We start from the raw sequence: 19,462 nt of genomic DNA, 5'->3' as shown, positions 1-19,462 counted from the left end.
CCTCCACCACACCCTTTTGACACTGGAGTTGACCCTCCAGGAAGAAGGACTCTGGCTCCAAGGTGTAATGAAAAGCCATGTGCTGCGTTCCTAAACATCACCAGATATTTCCAGGGGAAAATAGTAGCTTCAGTGTGACCATTAGCGGCCACACCTTCGTGAGCCTCGGCAGGCAGAGCCGCCATCCCTCTGACTTTGTAACAAGGTACAGACAGAAAGTGGAACCAGGTATGGACTTTGTGCTGGAGAATCCTCCCTCTTATAAAAATACGTGAAGCCTGTACTATTTATGATATTATTTTAGCATTTATCACACTTTACTTCTTTCTCCCTTCCTCTAGGGCACCTGCGAACCATGGGCAGACAGCTTACATTTCTCCTCCCACCTTTGTTGAGTCCTCACTCTGTCGAGTTTTCCACCCAAAAGTAGATTAACTTAGAAATTGGCATTCTCTCTGGCTTGCGCACATGCGTGCACACGCAAACACACACACACACACACACTGCTTGTGGATATCATTTTTTAAAAATAGCTTTATTGAGATATAAATTCAGGTACCATACAATTCAACCATTTAAAATGTACAGTTCAATGGTTTTGGAGATATCACACTTTTTTTTTTTTTTTTTTTTTGCAGAGGAAGATTTTCCGTGAGATAACATCCACTGCCAATCCTCCTCTTTTCGTTTGTGAGCCGCTGCCACAGCATGGCCATTGACAGATGAGTGGGGTAGGTCCATGCCCAGGAACTGAACCCAGGCTGCCAAAGCAGAGTGCACTGATCTTAACCACTAGACCACCAGGACTGGCCCTACACTATTTTTTTTAACTGTGGCAAAATATATATAACATGAAATTCGCCATTCTAACCATTTTTAAGTGTACAGTTCAGTGGTATTAATTACATTCACATGTTGAACAATCATCACCACCATCTATTTCTCACAGGTATCCTTTTTTGGTCTCCCTTGTCCTCTTTCTCTCCCTCCCTTCCTTCTTTCCTTTTTATTTTGTAAGGAGACGGGGAAGTCCATCTCCGCCCCAGCCCTGGGCTTCCCCATGAGCATCCCCACTGCACTGCCTCACTTTACATCCTTCTATTTAACCAGCATAGCCCAAAACTTGAAGGCAAGGGGTTGGCTTGATCATAAGTGAATTTCTGGCCGCTCCCAAGTCCTCATGGCACAGAGAGAACATTCTGCTTCTGGGACATGTCCTGGGTGCTCAGCTCTCCTGCCGAAGGGGAACCACTTGAGGCTGTGTAGCCTCAGTGTGAGCCCCTGAATTCACCACAGGGACTCAGCGAATGACTGTGGAATGGCCTGGGGGACCCTGAGGCTCTCTCCTACACTGGCCCAGATGCAAGCACCTGTAGGGGTTGCTGGAGGAATTTCTCCCCAGCTGAATGTTAGATTTTGAATTTCTTCCTTCTTCTCTTCATCACCTTAGCTTGCCTCCTATCACTTCTTTCTTGTTCTAACTGGTGTGAGGAAAGAACCTTCTGGAAATTCAACCTAATTGGATGCTAATGTGGGCTCAGCATTTTGATGCTTCCCCATGGCAGGTGGGAGAAGGTTGGTCCTGAATGGGTGTCAAGTGCCGGATCCTTATTTCTGGGTTCTGGGGCGGGGGACCCCCTCCTAGTAATCCACTTAGAGGGGAAGAGAGGGAAGGAGGATGAACGGCTTTCCAGAAGGGGAAGCACAGTTCCCAGGTGGAGACTCGGGGGCTCTCTGAGCAGGACTGACTTAGGAACCTGTCTGGAAGGCTCCCAACAAGCCCATCTCCTCCACCGCCAAAAGCCATCCTTGGGGGATGTCATTACTGTCATTCCCCATGCCTATCAACACCCGAGGCTCCTTGTAAGGATCCTTTGTGTGGTTAAATATACTAGCCTGACAGCCCCCAAAAGAGGGGGTAACATCCCCTAGATGTAAGATGGCTTTTCTCTAAGCCTGAGTGATGGCATGCTGTTGCTAGGTGCCTATTTTTCTGCCTTTCAAATACAAAGTGACTAATGGGGCATATTTCATAACACATCTGCAAGTAGGTAGTTATTCTTATACTTCAATGCCCTTTAAAATATTATTATCTGCCAAGACTTGGACTATGTGCTGGTATGCAAATTAGACATGATAAAGGAAGAAGGGAGAAGTTCTTTGCTCTTGGAAAATCATATTTATAAGGTTAACGAGATTTATATATTACATCAGGGAACCGGGGTTAGAATGCAAGACTTTTTAAATGAAATAGTTGACAACAATGAAGATTCTCTCGTGTTTTTCCTGTATCAGATCAAAACTTTTCATCTACGCCGAGGTTTAATGAGATGAAAAAAATTCCCCCAAAATCAAAACACATAGAATCCAACTTCAGGAACAAGGCAGACATTCTAAGTTGAATGTTTTTGATTGGTGCTGCCAAGAACAGGAGCAGTGTTTCAAAAACATATGACTTTGCATTAAAAAAAATCAAGCTAAATATTTCAATGAGTTATCCATTTAAGCCTGGAAAGTTGGCACTTTTGTTTTTTGGATAAAAGGGAAAATACCAGGAAAAGTCAATCTAATAAAAGAAAATACGCAAAAAGGGGTAAAAACTTACACACACACATATATGCCCTTCATTAAATTATGAACTACTCTCTAACCAAACAGGAAAATGTGACTTTGCATTAAAAAATCAAGTTAAATTAAATATTTAAACGAGTCATCCATTTAAGCCAGGAAAAGTCGGCACTTTTATTTTCTGGATAAAAAGGAAAATACCAGGAAAATTTAATCTAATAAAAGAAAATACTCCAAAAATGGGAGAAAAATCTTACACACACACACACAGACACACACACACACACACACACACATACCCTTCATTGAACTATGAACTACTCTGTAAACAAACAGGAAAATGTTCTGAACCCAGCCTGGTCAAATAATAGATTTAGCAAATATTCTGATTATAGGGAACCACGTCTATCTTAGAGCATGTGTCTGTTTAGTATTAAAATAGAAGCATAACTAAGTTTGTGTTGCTACAGAATCAAATAGCAGCAAAATATACTCAACACTAAAACAATCCTGATGATTCAGTTATCATTGATGACTCAAAGGATCTTTAGCACGTGGGGCCATTATCACAAACTCCAAGTTATAACTGTCTTTGTAGCCATCCACCAGTGCAGGATAACAGAGTGAATAGGATGTTAATTAATCAAATTTAGGTGTTCTGGAAAGGTTTCAAGAAGCTAGCAATTGGTGGATCCACGCAGAAGAGGGCCAAGTCCAGGCTGGTTTTGCTCCTTACTGGGTATACTTTGGCTCAGTCCTGGGCACATGGTACACTCTGGAAAAGTATTTGCTGAATAAATCTTATGAATGAATGAAATAGTGAACAGAAAGTTAAATTGGAATTTTTCTGTTGTTTGAGAATTTCTGCTGATGCTCAAAGCTGAGATGGGTAACATGTGGCCCCATTCTAAAGAGAGATGCAACTTCTATCCATGCATAACTTAAGAGTTGGCCAAAATGATCTAGAGATACAGAGATATTGATATGGATATAGATATGGTTTTGGATTGATTGTAAGGGAATTCTAGTAAGATTATTGTGCACAGATTCCCTGTTCTTCTCATTGGAGGAGAGGAGGGAGGGCTTTCCCCATCCTTGAGCCAAGTAGGGATGGCTCCAAGAGGACCACTCAGTGAGTCGGGGACTCTTCCAGGAGCAGAGACTAAAATCTCTCTTCCTGGTGGATGCTGGCTGAGCTGCAGGGTCTTGTAGGCCTGCCCTGGCTGCCACCATCTTGTGGGAACAAAAACTCTTCGATGCGGCCAGCACTTCCAGAGCTTGCTGGGACAATACGTGAAAAGTTCTTCTGTGGGCCACGTGCACTCTGAGGATGGAAGCTGGGCTTGAGTCCTCTTGATAGGATCAGCCAAGGTCCCTGACTGCCAGGGAGAGCTGAACCTGGCATTAGGCGGCCATGTTGGGTATCCCATTGACACTGGGACTGCAGGGGAGTCATAAAAACCAGCCAGAGAGGGCATCGTTCCAACTGCAGGCATTGTAAGCCACAGGGCCTGGGTTGGGTGGGGCACATCCAGGGAACTCGCTAAAGTGCCTTCCAAGAGAAAGAACCACTTCCTGAGCATCTGAATTCAGAGGACACTGATGGCTAGATTACAGCAGGCCCAGCTAAGTAAACAGACATTTTTGCTTCTTTCCCCTTCTCCCCACTCACTGCCCTACCTTTGGGAGTCAGAAGAGGCTAATGAAAGGCAAGAGACAACACAATAATAAAAGACAGACTGTGCAACTTTTTCGAGCTTGACTCAGGCCTGATCTGGGGGAAGAGGAAAGAGCTTTGAATCTGGTGAGAATTTTATGAGAAAGTTTTAAGTGTATTCTGGAATGGGCTCTTTAATATTCTAACATGAGGACAGGTCATTGATACCCAGAAGGGACAGAGTAGTTATGGAATCTGCCTGAGATGTTGACCAGTGAAGAGATCTGATGGAGCGGGTGGGAAGGGCAGTGATGAGAGAGGGAGAAAAATAGACGCTATTTCTTGGTTGTATCCCACCAAGTCCAGCCCATTTGACACACTAATTAGAAGTGAATGGAAGAATGAATGTGTGCATGAATGAATGAATGAAAGAAAGGATTTCCGTATAATTTGGATGTTACTATGGTTACCTATGCAGTGACCCCTGCTCACCCTGTGTAGAGTTCTGATGACATCCTTCCCTCAGCTGCAGGCAGACGAAAGCTCACCATCAGCTTTGAGGTGTGGCTGGGAAAAGGCACCACGCCGGTGAGTCAGGGAAGGCCGACTTCCCGCCACTCCTGAATCTCCCAGGTGTGCTGCCGGTTGATCATTCACCACCACCTTATCAAATGCTGTAACTGCTGAGTGTCACTTTGGCCCCAGTGAGATACAACTTTCAGTGGGCAAGTTAGCAAAGCACTCAGATGTGACATCATCTGTGTTTGGTGCACTTTGGGCTGCTCAGGACACTCCCTGGACAATAAGCCTGAGAACATGGTAAGAAGTGTAGAAAACATCGCCCCTTGACGCTCTGTGTGTTAGAAGGATGCAGGAAGGGCGAATGGCTCCTGCTTTTACCATTTCTCCCAAGACGAGCACAACACAGCTTCTTTTGCAGAGGTGGCAGTGAAATTAAGTTGGCGAGAAGATCCCTTCTAATCCTGCTATTGAAGCTCAGGGTTCGTGGTGGCCTCCATGACATGCTCCCCATTTTTCTTCTGTAACTTAATTGCATTGCCCTGGAACTGACCGATCACTGTCTGTCCCTTCTTCTAGGGCAGGAGTTTTCTTTTATTCATGATTCTACCCCAAGTACCAGAGAGTAAACCCTCAATAAAGGCCAGCTCAGTGAATGAACTTGATTTGCTCCGATGGTTCTCCCTAAGACAGGTGGAGTCAGGTAGCAGACTCATTTTCCAGAGAGATTGGCTGAGGTACAGATGGGTAGAGTGGTTCGGCCAAGGTCCCAGGTGAAGCAGGAGGACAGGTGAGACCAGGCAGGGTGATGTGCCTCTAAAAATAACATGGAGCCAAATAACTCAGGAAACACAGGCCAAAAGCTAGTTGCCTGGAGGCCAAGGTGCCTCTCAGAGCCCAGACTCTTCGCACAGAGCCCCCGATGGTCATAGTGCCACACAGTGCTCCGCTCAGTGGCATTTTACAGATTACCAAATGGTTTTCTAGCCATAAACTCTCTTACTCTTCACAGCAACCTGGTGGGAGGTGGAGCAGACGTTATTATTCACATTTTACATGTCCAGAGAGGTTAAATGACATTCCTGAGGATGCAAAGTTACTAAAGGAGGAAGTTTGAGGACCTCAGGTCATGTGATCCCAAATCTGTGAGCTGCCCGGCAAACCTGGTCAAACCCAACCAACCAAGAGCACTCAGAGCTTTTTAGGACCCACTGGACACCCCTTTTCATTACAGGCAGTGTTACGAGAGTAGTCTCTCCATTTTTATGCATCCTTTAGAGGTTCCTTCAACCTGCCCCACGAGGGCTCATCGGGGGAGGCAGTGCTCTTATTTTCAGGAAGAGCCATGACCAGTCCCTCCTCCTGGGTCCCAGTCGGAGCCAGAAGCCTGTCTGCAGAAACTTGTTCCAAGTTGGGCCTCCACAGCTTGTGCTGTGCCCAAGCAGGACAGATTGCTGGGATATGGAAGTGGCTCTGGAGCCAACACACTCGCCGTATGGGAGAGGCTATGGTGCCAACATTGTCATTTTCCACTCCAAAATGTCAGGCGAGAAGTGAGACCAACAGCCTCTTCCCTTAGTGCCTCCAATGGACGTGCTTTTATCTCTATTGGCAACATCCAATATATTTATTCTCTTCAGAGGAGCATCTCGGCATGAAGAGAAAAGAGTTTGTGAAATTTGGCATATTCAGGGGTCTAATTTACAAAGTTGGGACCAGAAAATGGAACGGCTTTCGAGGTTTTGTTCAGATTGTTAAAAGAGATGCCAAAAGATGTCTTTTTTATGTTCAGTTGGCTTCATCTTTTAATGTCAATACTTGCTTAATGCTGAAGGTAAAAAATGACACGCTGTAATATCCTGCCCAGTTAATTGTTAAAAGGAAATTTAGGGGGAGGGCCTGAAATCGCTTTTTTTTGTTTCTTAATGACAAAGAATATTTAGCCAGACTAAATGAGGCAAAATAAACAATAAGGAGAAGTTCAGAGACTTTGATTTACGGAAACTCATTTTAAAAGCAAGAGGAGACATGAAAGGCAAAAATTCTACTCAAGTTCAAATAGTTTCCAAGGAAAATTCCTGTAACCTTGAAGAATAATAAAGGCTCATGGATATATTTGGGATTTCTGAATGGTAGGACTGTTTCCCGAGAGCATTTTAACCATCCCAAGTGAAAAATGAGAACAAGGCCTAAATTGTTTGGTGAAGAGCAAAGAACCCTTTGGTTTGAGAAAGAGAGACGGAGACTGTAAGAGTCAAAATGCTGTGAGGGGCTGGAGTTTCACATGAAATATGAGCGATGGTAGCTTTTTGACAGAAAACTTCTTACTCAATGCCACATGCAAAGAATGTATATTACAATCATCTTTTTAATTTTTTTTAAAGTCCATTTCATGCCATCTTGCATCCTATGAGTGTTCCCTTTGCTTTTCAGCCGCGCACAAGGTGTCAGGGTCAGGGGCTCTGCCGAGGGGGGCCTGCTGGGCATACAGAGCTCAGTCTCTCCTCGAGTCTTTGCAGAACTCCAGGCCTCTAGTTACAGCCCCGTCCCCGCCCAGATCCCTGTCAGTCTTGAGGCAGAAGAGCTTCTCTGCCATTATCACGTATTCTCTCCAACACTTCCTATGCCCTTCAAACCTCAAAACCGGACATCATACTCTCCCCTAAGAGGGCTACATGGTAAAGTGAGATATGTGGCTGCTCTCAAGTAACTTCTCCTTCATTGGTGTGGACAAACGTCATGTGACACACACAGAGGTGAAATAATAGCCAGTGTCATCCACTGAATGTAATAAAACCAAGAGCTTTGAAAATGCCGAGAAGAGACAAATTACTTCTATCTGGAACGGCTGGGGAAGACCTCATGAAATAGGGGCCTTGCAAAGGAACGTTGAGGGATGAACGTGGATTGACAAAGCACAATAGGAACACAGGCCTGAGCCTGATGTGCCCTGCACCTTCAGGGAGCCCCAGATCCTTTGTGCCTGTACCAGAGGTTCAGCGGGAGAAGGGGCTGAGGGGGGAGGTGGGGACGTGCTGTGGGAGGTTTGAGCGCTGTGATGGGAACTCAGAGTTGATTCTGGAGGTGAAGTGGGGGCAAACCATTGGGAGCAAAGGAATTATGACGTGCTCAGGGGCCTGTGGGTGGGCTCAGGGGCCCCAGGAAGCCTCTGAAACTGTGTACACGCCTGGGCTCATGCACAGTATGTGTGGTGAGCATGAAGATATGTCCATAGCTTCCTCTAGGTTCTCAAAAGGCCTCGCTGTTCTGAGGTCGAGTTCCAGGGCCAGGCTGGCAGCCTTTTCACTACCGCCTTCTCCCCAGTCCTCTTCTATTTAATGGCTGGTTGGTGTCCAGGGGAGGGACTGAAGATGGGGAGTGGGGAGAAAGGTGTCAAGCCTGTTCACTTTTTTATTTAGTGAGAGTCACTGTGGCCTCTGTTCCTTCACCCCACTTCTCTCACACTTTTCCTTAGCAGGCCAGGTTGGAAATCTTGCCCTCGGAGCCCTTTGCTCTATAGACCAACAGTAGTGATGGAGTTTTCCAGAGCAAAGATCACGCCCCACCTGAGATTAGTTTTAGCTGTTTTACTACAGTCAGTAACCACTGTGGCAAAGAGTGTCAGGTTGCTCCCTAGAAGCCCTCTGCCTCTGGAGCTGTGGCTGCTGGGTACCAACCCAGGGGCTGCGGGAGCTGGGAACGAGCTGCCCCAGCATCTGGGGAGGGCAGGGGGAGCATCTGTTGGATCCTATTGAGCCCCTCCGTGAAGACTGCAGAGAGAAGTGGTTTCCAGAGTGGTTTGGCTAATTTTAGAAGCATGGAAGCTAGAAACCCGAAACATCATTCAGAAATGAGTCTTTCTTGGATTTAAAACATTCAAATTTAACCAGCCGGCATTCTGACTGTGTGCCCAGCGCTGGGTCAGATTTTGAGACTCAACAACGTCTACGTGTGTGCGCTTTCGTCTGCGCCTCTCGGCGGGCACTGGGCGTCATTTCACCTTGTACCACAGTACATGCCTTTCCTCGCCCTCACTTGACCATGACCTTGCAAGGTGGAGGTGCACGAGTTACCTGTGAACTCTCCTTCTCACACACACGCACACGCATGCACACACACCCACTCACAGAGCTGGGTTTGCGTCTTGCATATAGTAGATGTCAGTAACTGAGTGCTAAAGAGAATATGCACATTCAAATGTTTGTCGAACGCTCCTTCTGTACTACACTGCATCAAGCCCTGAAGACAGACTTGGATAAATAAAGTCTGGCCCCTGAACTCTAGAGGGTTATACAATCATGGGAGACGTGAAAATAAGAGCTAACACTTAGGTAAAATGAGCTAAAACCTAAACAAAGGTGGAAGTAAACAAATGAACAGGCATAGAATGGGTCTGGCAAAACTTTGCTCTGATTGGCAGCTCTAAACTGCTCACATTACCTGGGACAAGGACAAGGACCTATTTGACTTACTTCCTCCCCTTCTGCTGGAGCCAAAGGGAACAGAGACCCACATCCAAGCCCCAGCAGAAGGAAAACGTGCCTGGGCACTTCCCCCTTCCTCTCTCCCATCCCATCTCTGTGACGCTGGGAGCCAGGACACTCACCGCCATGGTTTTGCTTAGAAACACAGAAAGGTCAGGACACCTCAGTGTCCTAGGGACAGGTGCACTGGGAAGATTAAGATAGGAGGAGGTTGATTTGCAGGAAAAGTTTAGAGGTAGAACTGCAAGTTTTCAGGACTTTCTCAAAGTTAAACACACACCCCTACCTATCCATCTGTCCATCCATCCATCCATCCATCTATTGCCCTTTCCATTTTGCTTTTAGAAGTAAAAATAAAGAAAACAGAGGACTAGAGGATTTTTGGGCTGGGAGGAATTGCAGGGTGGGGTGGGAGCTTCCTGTTTTAATACAAACTGTAAACCAAGGACCACAGCTCTCTCTCCTTCCACTCACCCTGGGAGCACATCCCCCTTTGGTCTTCTCACAAATGTCCCTGGGTTTCATGAGAAAAATCAAACAAAACACATATTTCAAAATCTGTACCATCCCATCTAATTTGAGTTTCTGAGTAACCACCGCCAGGCCTACACTCATCACTGCACCCCCACCCCCAATACTTTCTAATTTTAGAGCTAAGAGCATGGAACTTGACACTGGACATGTTTCCATTTACCATGAAAGGCATGTTTCTCCACAAACAACTGGAGGGCAGGCTTGGAAAATAGGTTTAAAGACCAAGACTTGAAGAACTTTGGCACGGCAATACTCTGGAAATGTCCACCATCCCAGCAAGAGGCAGGAAGCATCAAGAACGAATATGTGCTCTGGCTTCTTTCAAACGAAATGATTTAATTTTAAAAGTCTCAATTCATAAAATAGCCCCAGCTCATTTTCCAAGGAAAAATGAGCATATTTTGTTTTTCTTCATTCTTCAAAGAATATTTGGGCTGTGAAAAAAAATTTATACTGAATTTCCTTAAAAGACTTATTTGGGCAATGCCCCCAGTGCCTTGTGAAGGAATATAGAATGGTGAAAAAAAACAAGTTTAACAGGAATATAAACTTTTTTTGTGATTTAGAAGTTAGACATCAGTGTAGCCCTTGTGATAGTCCTAAATAAAAAATAAACTAGAAGAAAACTCTTTAGCATACTGTAGCAAACCATTTCCATAGTTTTACAGATTTAGGAGTGATTTCCACAGAAGGAAAAGCAAAGTCGTCAATTCTGAAGCTGACATTTTCATACCTACATGGATGTCCTCTTTGCCCAAACTGGAGGTCAGTTCCTTTTATTGCCAGGTATAGAATCAAATTATCAATATTTCCCTTTAGTCACCATCTTTTAAGAGGAAAAGTCAGAAAAGATTCCCAATGTAGTTTTAAAAAATCACACAGGACTCCTACTCTTCGGTCTGCCTGACTCCTGGCTCTCACCTACCCACCCCCTCCATCACCTATTCTCCCAGGTGGGCAGCACACTCCCGGCACTCAGGCCCTAGGGGTTTGACCTGCTTTTCTTTCCATTCCAGTGCTGCTACTCCCAAAAAGAGCACTTTTCTTCCCCCAAGACCAGTTCCTGGTCAAGGCATAGTCTCCCCAACTCCTCCCTTCTACCTCATTCCTCAAGACAAGCAAGTCAGCAATCAGTTCTCCCGTAATTTAAAGAATTGACTGCTAATCCCTCTGTGGGAATTGACATGAAAGTAACAAGCATGAGGAAGCTATAAAAGCTTAAGGAATTTCCCCAGCAATCCAAGGCATGTTCCTGATGGGCCTGACTTTTTCCTTCTTATGTGTCCTCAAGGAGCTTCTTTCAGTTGGTGTTGGATGTTGGGCAAACCCGTAGAGATTGGAGCCCAAGTTAAACTTGATCTGGCTTCCCTGCTGGAAAAATTGATCAGCAGAGTTCTCGGCTATTGTCTAAAGTACACCTACCCAGGATGCCAGACACTGCTGCTCCTCCACCCTGTGCCCACAGCAGACTCAGCTAATCAATCGCAGATCTGCTTCCTAGTGAGCTTAGACGGTGCCCCAGAATCCTTCTCAACAAAGTGCTATAAGATGCCACTAGCAGCTCTTTGGATTTGTCATATGAGATGAATTTGTCATTCCTGTCCCATCCCATCAGAGATCCTGGGCGCTCTAAGTGAGACACATTCATCAGCCAGTTACAAAGGCTGTGTCCACCTTGCAGCAAAGCTTGGCTGCTTTGCCTGTCTTAAGGAAGGGTCATCCAACAGATGGCATTTGGCCTTCCTGCCCCCATGCCCCTGCCAGGATGTGTCAGGCCTGAGGATTTTAGCAAATCTTAACATTTACTCAATTAGTTAGTTCATATGAATTAGTCAGGGGCTAACTACTCGCCTATGAGAAATTTGAGACATTTGGTCTAAACACGGAAAAGGGAGTTCACCTGATGCAGATGGAACAGTTAATTTAGTGAATGGGGACGGCACGTGTGCCCACTTCCTACTGGGTCCTCATCAGAAGACTTGGGAACCTGGTGAGTCAGGCTCCTCTCAGGTATGAAGGGGTGGAGGAAGCGGCTAAGGTGGTGAGTTTCCTTCACGCTCCTGCCCTCCACTGTGGTCGTTTACGGGGCACTTGGAAGAAGTTAAAGCAGAGCGTGTCCCTCCAGTTTATTTTAATGCAGGCAAATGGCTGGGTTGTAGAAACTTGGAGAGATTTACTAAGAGACTTCCTCAGATCCGGGTCTTGTTAGCATTAATGTGCTCTGATGTGGCTCCCACAGTTGTACATTCTTACGACAATGTCAATCATCTGAATGCATCGGGTTGAGGCTGCTGAGAGAAGGAGAGCTTCTCTAATGTGAACATGAAAGTATACGTGTCCAGATTCACGCAGGAATGTGGTTTGAAAAGGAATCAGAAACAGCCTTTCTTTTCCATTCCTGAACTGCCCTGGGCGCCACAAAGTCACAGATTTGAACCACTGCAGAGCTATTTGGTGGAAAGGAAGTCACTATCTACGAGGAGTCATAGATGAAATGACGTGAATCATGCATGAGTTTCTCTAGCTGCCTCCGGAGTCTAAGCCTGGGGGCATGGCCGAATTCTCAAGCATCTGCCCCATGAGGATGACTCGGTTTTACTGGATTGACCACCTAGATGATGCGATATTTCCAGAAACTTGGGGATCCATCACAGAACAGTACTTGAATTGTCTATGAGCCAACTCTATGCCTCACAACATAAATCAGCTGGAAGTTAAAAGTCACCACAAGTCATGTAAACCTACATCCAGGATTGAGAATTGTTTTTGATTTAATACATTTCACAGTTCTTGAGGATGGTTTAGACTCCTAAATACCAATAATCTCTTGACTTGACCACATCTGATTAAAGACTAATTTTAGGCCTCTAACTGTGTATTATGATCTGAAAATAGTGCTTTGGACTGTTTTTATGTTTCTGATAAATATCTACACGTTCGAATAGCTAACGCATTTACCATTAAAAAATGTCATGCAGCAGCACGCACCGCGTATGTATTTCTGATGGAATGGTTTACAAATGAAAAAAAAAATTAAACACCCTCATCTCTTAAAGCCATGCCTGGGCTTAACTTCTCTGGATTATTCTACATATTCCAAAGCGTTTATCCTTTGAACTCACTTTTCTTTCAATTTCCAGCCAAATAATTTTTATTTAAATTCAACACATCTTAAGGCTCACGTTCCTGAGTCCAGCGTGAAAGAAAAAGTCCTTCAGGGCTCACTGCCATTTGCCAAGCTGAAATGATTGACACACCCTGTGACCAAGGAGGGCCCAGCCTTTCCTGTTTCAGAATATTAGCCCCTCTCCCACCTCTGCCCCCCAGGTTTTTTTCTTGCTCCCCTTCTCCTCACAGGCCCCCTCCCCTCGCTGCAAGTGATCCTTTGAAATTACCATTTTAATGGATAAATATAGAAGAAGAAAAACATGAACTTCTCTAAGAAGAGGAAACTCTGGTCAGCATTTCCTTCACAGAAATACCTCAGCCTTCATCCGGAAGCTTCAGAGGACTTGGAAGCATTTCAGTGGCTCCTTCCTTTTGCCCTCTGCCATCTTGCCCTCCATCCCTGGACGCTATGTGAGTCCTGATTGGTATCTTCCATCCTCCCAGGAGGGGTTCTCTGGCTCTTCTGTGTGCTTTACTCTCTGCCAGAGGGATGGTGAGCCTCCAGAAAATTTGGCACTTTTTCCATCCTTGGGTATAAGGGGAAGAATGAGAAAAAGAGAGAATTTACTAAAAGTAGTCCAAGATAGTACATTCCTGGATGGGGCACAACTCCCTCTATGGCATTAAGTAGGTCATGTGCAGCGTCTCTGGTTTCACTTCCTCGTCTCTCATGGGAGGGGTGGGACCAGAAGACCTCCAAGGCCCCACCTGGGTCTAGCAAGATGGAATGTGCCCTTCCTCAGGGAGCCCCAGAAAGTGGCCTCCATGGAACTGACCCTTCGTGGCTGTGGGGACAGAGGGGCTGTTTCTGCTCTGTGAAGGCCGTGGGAGGGGCAACCAGCACTTGAAAAAATGACATAAAACAACAAGGAGGGAGAAAAACAAACACTGTGTGATCTCACTAACGTGTGGAATCTAAAAAAAAACAAACCCAGAATCAGAGGACAGATCAGTGGTTGCCAAGGGTGGGGGTGGGGGTTCAGGGAAATGGGTGAAGGGGTCAAAAGGTACAAACTTCTGGGTATAAGATGAATAAGCCCTGGGGATGGAATGTACAGCCCGTGACTCTAGTTAACAACACTGTGTTGTGTATTTGAAAGTTGATGAGAGAGTAGTTTTAAAGTTCTCGCCATAAAAAAATAATTGTAACTATGTGAGATGATGGATGTGCTAACTAACCTTATTGTGGTTATCATTTTGCAATATATACATATAGAAAATCACTACATTGTACACCTTAAACTTACCCATTGTTATGTGAATTGTATCTCAATAAAACTGGGAAAACAACCATAAGGACCGATATGTGTACGGCACTTCACAGTTTAGATAGGCTTTCACTTACATTATCTCATTTAAAAGTGGAGGAGTACTTTGAGTACAGTCCCCATTTTATAGATAATAAAACTGAGGCTCAGAAGCTAAGTGAGTCTCAAGTCACATGACTAGCAATGGTAGAGCGGAGCCTGCAAGCCTGGCCTTAGATCTAACGCCCTTTGCACTGGGCCAGGATGACTTCCTAAGTTCCTCCTTGACTATCCAGCTGGAAATCCCTGACTCTGGCCACTGGGAGGCTGGGGCCCAGGAGCCCTTCACCTGCCAGGCCACAGGGGGCTTTGTGGGAACATTTCTTTCTTTTTGGATACCCTTTTACTCCAATTTACTATTATTTATGTTCTTTAATTCCATTCACCAAAGCGTCTCATCATGATCTCTTTTTTTTTGGTGAGGAAGATTGGCCCTGAGCTAACATCTGTTGCCAATCTTCCTCTCTTTGCTTGAGGAAGACAGGCACTGAGCTAACATCTGTGCCCCTCTTTCCTCTGTTTTGTATGTGGGTCACCGCCACAGCGTGGCTCAATGAGTGGTGTAGGTCTGTGCCCAGGATCCGAACCTGCAAACCTGGGCCGCCAAAGTGGAGTGAGCCGAATCTAACCACTATAGCATCTGGCCGGCCCTCATCATGTTCTTATAATTCAATTTCACCTCTATAAGAAAAGTCATGGCCCTGGGAGCAGGGGAGACATCCACACAGCAGGATTTGCTTTCTCCATCTCTAGGGATCCCCATGTAAGGCACATATTTATTAGGATCTTAAAGGGAGCAACATAAATAGAGCAGCTTTTCTTAAACCTAAGAAATATGTCTCACTGTTTAAATAAACAACAACAATCCCTCAAGCCTCTTAGTATGGATTGAAATTGTTTTTACTATGTTTCTTGACTATGTCCAAACAAAACATAAACTAGACTTGAAGTTTAATAAAAATTCCTTAAACTTTATGGTGCTTAGGTAAGTGTCTGGTTTTGCTGAAACTAAACTGCCATGCTGGATTAAATGGCAGGTGTAGCATGGGTCTGCATTTGGTCCTGCATTTGGCCTTCGGAATACTATTAGCAGAGGATGCCCAGGCACCAGAAACTTGTGGGAAACAGCATTGATAACTGCAATGCTTTTTTGCCACTTTAAGATCCTCAGTCTCCTACTTAACCAAAGCTTTGCGGGGAACAGCCGTGGAAGCCTTGAAGCCAGCTCTAACTGCAGTCACCTAAGACCTCTGCCTTTTCCACTTGAAGATAAGGTTCATGGCTTGCTGGCTAATTCTTGCTGCAGGCTGTTAGACAAAAACAAGGTAAAGACACGGATGTGAGATATGCCTGCCTGCACGTGAGTGTGGACTTTTGAGTGTGGCTGGCTTCCCCTGCGCATGCTCTGGGCAGGCCCAGGTCTTCCACCCCACCAGGGGGAATGCCTTCACAGACACAAAGGCAGCCGCAGGCCCTGAAGAGCCAGGTGGCACTCAGGTCTTGGTGGTCCCCCAGATGACCCAGTAGAGGTTCATATAATTTGGGGGGATCATCATTGCAGAAATCTCAGTACTGCAGGGACCTGGTTGAGAAGTAGTGGTCTGGGGTACACGATGTCACATCTTGGGTTGAAGTCCTACTCCTTTTCGATAACTCTACCACCCAATCACAAGTCACCTAACCTCCCTGCACATTGATTTCTTTATCGAAAAGATGGGGACATTAATAACGGCTGCTTTTCTAATCTTACAGGATGGCTGTAATGCAGTGGTTCTCAAAGTAGGGTCCCCAGAACAGCAGCGTCTGGGAAATTGTTTAAAATGCAGATTCTCAGGCCATCCCCTAGATTTACAGAATCAGAAACGCTGGGTTGCAGCCCAGGAATCTGGGTTGGAACAAGCCCACCAAGTGATTCTGATGCCCTCTGATATTTGAGAAGCCCTGCTATAAAGCAATGAGATAAGGAACTCGACAGTGTCTGCAACTGCTATGCCGACGTCCTCATGTAGAGAAGCTCAGCTCTCCGGAAACCCTGGTTACTGTTCTATCACCCAGACTCCTGTTAAAACACAAATACCCCTGATGTGAGTGACACCTTTCGCTTTAACAGGTGTCAGTCGTTCTCAACAGGCATCACAGGCAACCGGTTAGCTAGGAATAAACCCTTTCCAGAATAGAAAGGTAGGAAGGTTGAGAATGCTCTTGCTCCTCTGTGTGGCAGACAAGGGACAGGAGGGAGAAAGAGAAAAGCGGCTTGGAGCCACACAGACTTGGGTCATATTCCAGCTCCGCCACTTACCAGCTACGTGACCTTAGGCAAGCTGCTTAAAGGACATTGTGACAACAATAATGACCTCCATAGGGTTTTGGGGAGGGTTAAATGACACGATACATGCCAAGCACTCAGCACAATGCATGGTTCATCCAGGTATTCAATAAGTGGTATCCATCATTAGGAGCAGGGTGTCCAGGCTGCTTGAAGCTGCCATGCAAGACGGGTCTTCTTTCCACATTGCTCACTTCTCCTCCCTACATCATCTCTGTTATTGTTATTATTATCATCATCACCAGCAACATCTTCACCCCTTCTGCCCCAGAGCTTCCTGACCTTAGCTTGAGATGGCCACCCTAAGATGTCCTGGAAAGGTTAACCACCAAGAAAGGAAAAGGGGCATTTCCCAGGTTCATGGCTGCCTCAAAGGGCAGGCTGGGCCGTGCTCTGGTCCCCAGAGGTGGCAGTGGTGTATGCCACATTTTGAAGCCTGAAACTTGGCAGACAACCTGAGAAACAAGTCCTTCTTCTATGTCCATCCTCTTCTCTGGCCCAAAGGTGTGGCAGCTACAGCCCGAGGTGGGCAGAGTAGATAGGAGCCGACCCACAGCTGTTGTCCATTGTTAACCACCGGTGGATCCAGCCTGCCCAGATTTTATCTCCTGGGTGGCCCTGGACACCTGTCTGCCCAGGTTCAGCCTCTCTGGGCTTGGCTTGGCTTCCCTGGATGACTCAGGGTCTGCTGGCCAAGAGTTGCCCTCAGCTCCCCTCCCAATAATGAGAGCAGGTCAGATTACTTCAGATTTAGTAAGGACACTCCTTGAGGCTGCCTTTGTCACCCATCCACAGTGTGAATTCTCTTTTAAGGAGCAGAGAGCCACACCCTTCTCCCAGAATGGGGGGTGGGGTGGACTTTCCAGGTGGCACATGAGCAGGGCTCATTTCATAATGGCCAGTCCATAGGTGAGGGACCAAGGGCGGGCCTGGCCTGAGCAGTCTGAGAGGTACATGGCCTCCTGGGCCCGTTTGGTCAGCCCTTCCCAGCCCTTCCGCTCAGACTACAACTCCTCCATACCCCACCTGCCCAAACAGCTGGAGGGAGATGCTGCTGCAGGCGTGGGGGGCAGAGGAAGAGTGGAAAAGCTGGGGTACTGAGTGCTCAGTGACACTTGACTGGAAACCAAACGAAGCTGCCAATGGGCAAGACGTAGCTGGAAGGCTCCCGCTCCATCCCTCACTCCCCTGGGAGCCCTGGAGCAGCCTTTGTGTACACACGCCACCGTCTCACTTTGACTTGAACCCTTCCCACCACAGGAAAGTACTCTGACCCTTACCTGCGGCTCAGGACGGTGAAGGGACATGTCTGGGTCACACGCTGGTAAGGGAAAGAACTTGGACTCATCCTATGAGGCCTGACTCCAAAATCCATCTATTTTCTACCACACTCTCAGTTTTTAAACTTTTTTAAACAAAATTTGAACATTTAAAAAGAATATAAAATCCTATGTGCCTCTCTGTACTATCTTTGCAACTTTCCGTGAATCTGTAATTACTTTAGAATAAGTTTAAAAAAAAAAAACGGGGCCCCAATATATAAACTGTATCCGCGAGATGTTGTTGGAAGTCGGGCGAGTGGCTCCCTTTTCAGCGGCAACGTTGGAAAGGAGCGTGGGGTTCCTGGGGGCCTGGGATGTTCTGTTTCGGGATCTGGGTTGGTTCCACAGGTGTGTGCAGTTCGTAAAAACTCATTGATGATCAACTGCGTTTTTCTAAATAAGTGTTAAACTTTAAAAGATAAAAGATACATCAAAGTGGAGGTGCTCTGGTTGAACAGGAAGAGGGGTTGGGGTTTGCTCAGCTCCTCCTACCACCTCCCTGCCCGTAACCCCTGAGGAGCCCAGCGTTCTTTGGAACCCAGTGTGGAATCTGGGTCCCAATTCCTTCTACTACAACGTGAGCTCCGTGAGGACCTTGTTCTGCAGGGCCTGCGCGGATCATCGGTAACCATTTCCCATGATCTAGTTACAAACTGTAGCCCTCAGTTAAAAACCACCATTCAAATGCGTGTGAAGAAGAGCTTGGTCCTGGATACGGAGGACACCGCTAGAGAGTGCGGAGTGGAAAAGGAAACAGCAGCCTCTGGGTCTCCCACAGGAAGGCTGTGGTCCCCAGCTGGGTAGGACAGCCTTACACTGCAAGCATCAACTTAAGGGAAGGGTTCCCAAGGGAATCTGGGTAAAAAAACAAAAACAAAAACACTTTATAACCTGAAAGGAATTGGTCCAGACTTATAATCACAGGGAGCTGGAAATAACGGCCATTCAACTGAGGATACAAAACAAACAAGCAAGCCTCACTCGCTTCTACGTCGGCTACATGCTTTATTTCCGCTTGATTTGGCTTTTATGAAGATTTCTGAGTGGATTATGCACTTTTGATCAGCATGCCTCAGCCAGGTTGTTTTTCTCCTCATGCTTGGAAGACGTGGTTAACATTTTTTCCTTTAATACACCAAGTTAGTTTCCACTGTTACCTGCCCGCCACTGTACCTGGAATCAGCAGTAGCTGCCAACACACAGCTAAGGGCAGAAGTTAGCCCAGTGTGAGGTTAATTGGACCAAATTGAAGCCATGACTGTTTAACAGATCCTCTCAGAGATCTATGGGAGGACTGCTTAAGTAGGCTCCCCCAAGACTTGGGGAAGTTTGGAAGTGAACTTGCCCTTGCTCTTTGCAGTAGCAGGGTCCCCCGCTTTATGTGTCAAATAGCCACTCTCCAGGCTGCTGTGGGATGAAGCTGTTAGGGAAGAATCTTTTATAGGCTCCTGTTTCTAGAAGAGGGCTATTCCCTGAGGCGTTCAGGAAATGATAAAAACAGTGAATCAGACTACTAACCCAACTGAGGATGGGAGGGGAGGGGAGGAAAAAGGCATGCAGGTGTCAGAGTCTCCTAC

At 46.1% G+C, this 19,462-nt stretch overlaps 1 long non-coding RNA gene across 1 annotated transcript in view; it reads right to left on the bottom strand.

Moving 5' to 3' along the window:
• Nucleotides 1-516: 516 nt before the first annotated feature.
• The window catches only part of LOC139041832 (uncharacterized), a 34,888-nt gene continuing 15,942 nt past the window's right edge, over nucleotides 517-19,462 (bottom strand). Inside the window, exon 2 of the long non-coding RNA XR_011497814.1 lies at nucleotides 517-13,457. This is a non-coding gene — a long non-coding RNA (uncharacterized lncRNA). The remainder of the gene's footprint in view (nucleotides 13,458-19,462) is intronic.

Source organism: Equus asinus, chromosome 24, assembly GCF_041296235.1.
Source record: "Equus asinus isolate D_3611 breed Donkey chromosome 24, EquAss-T2T_v2, whole genome shotgun sequence".
Classification (NCBI taxonomy): Eukaryota; Metazoa; Chordata; class Mammalia; order Perissodactyla; family Equidae; genus Equus; species Equus asinus.
This window is presented reverse-complemented; position numbering and strand designations above follow the sequence as displayed.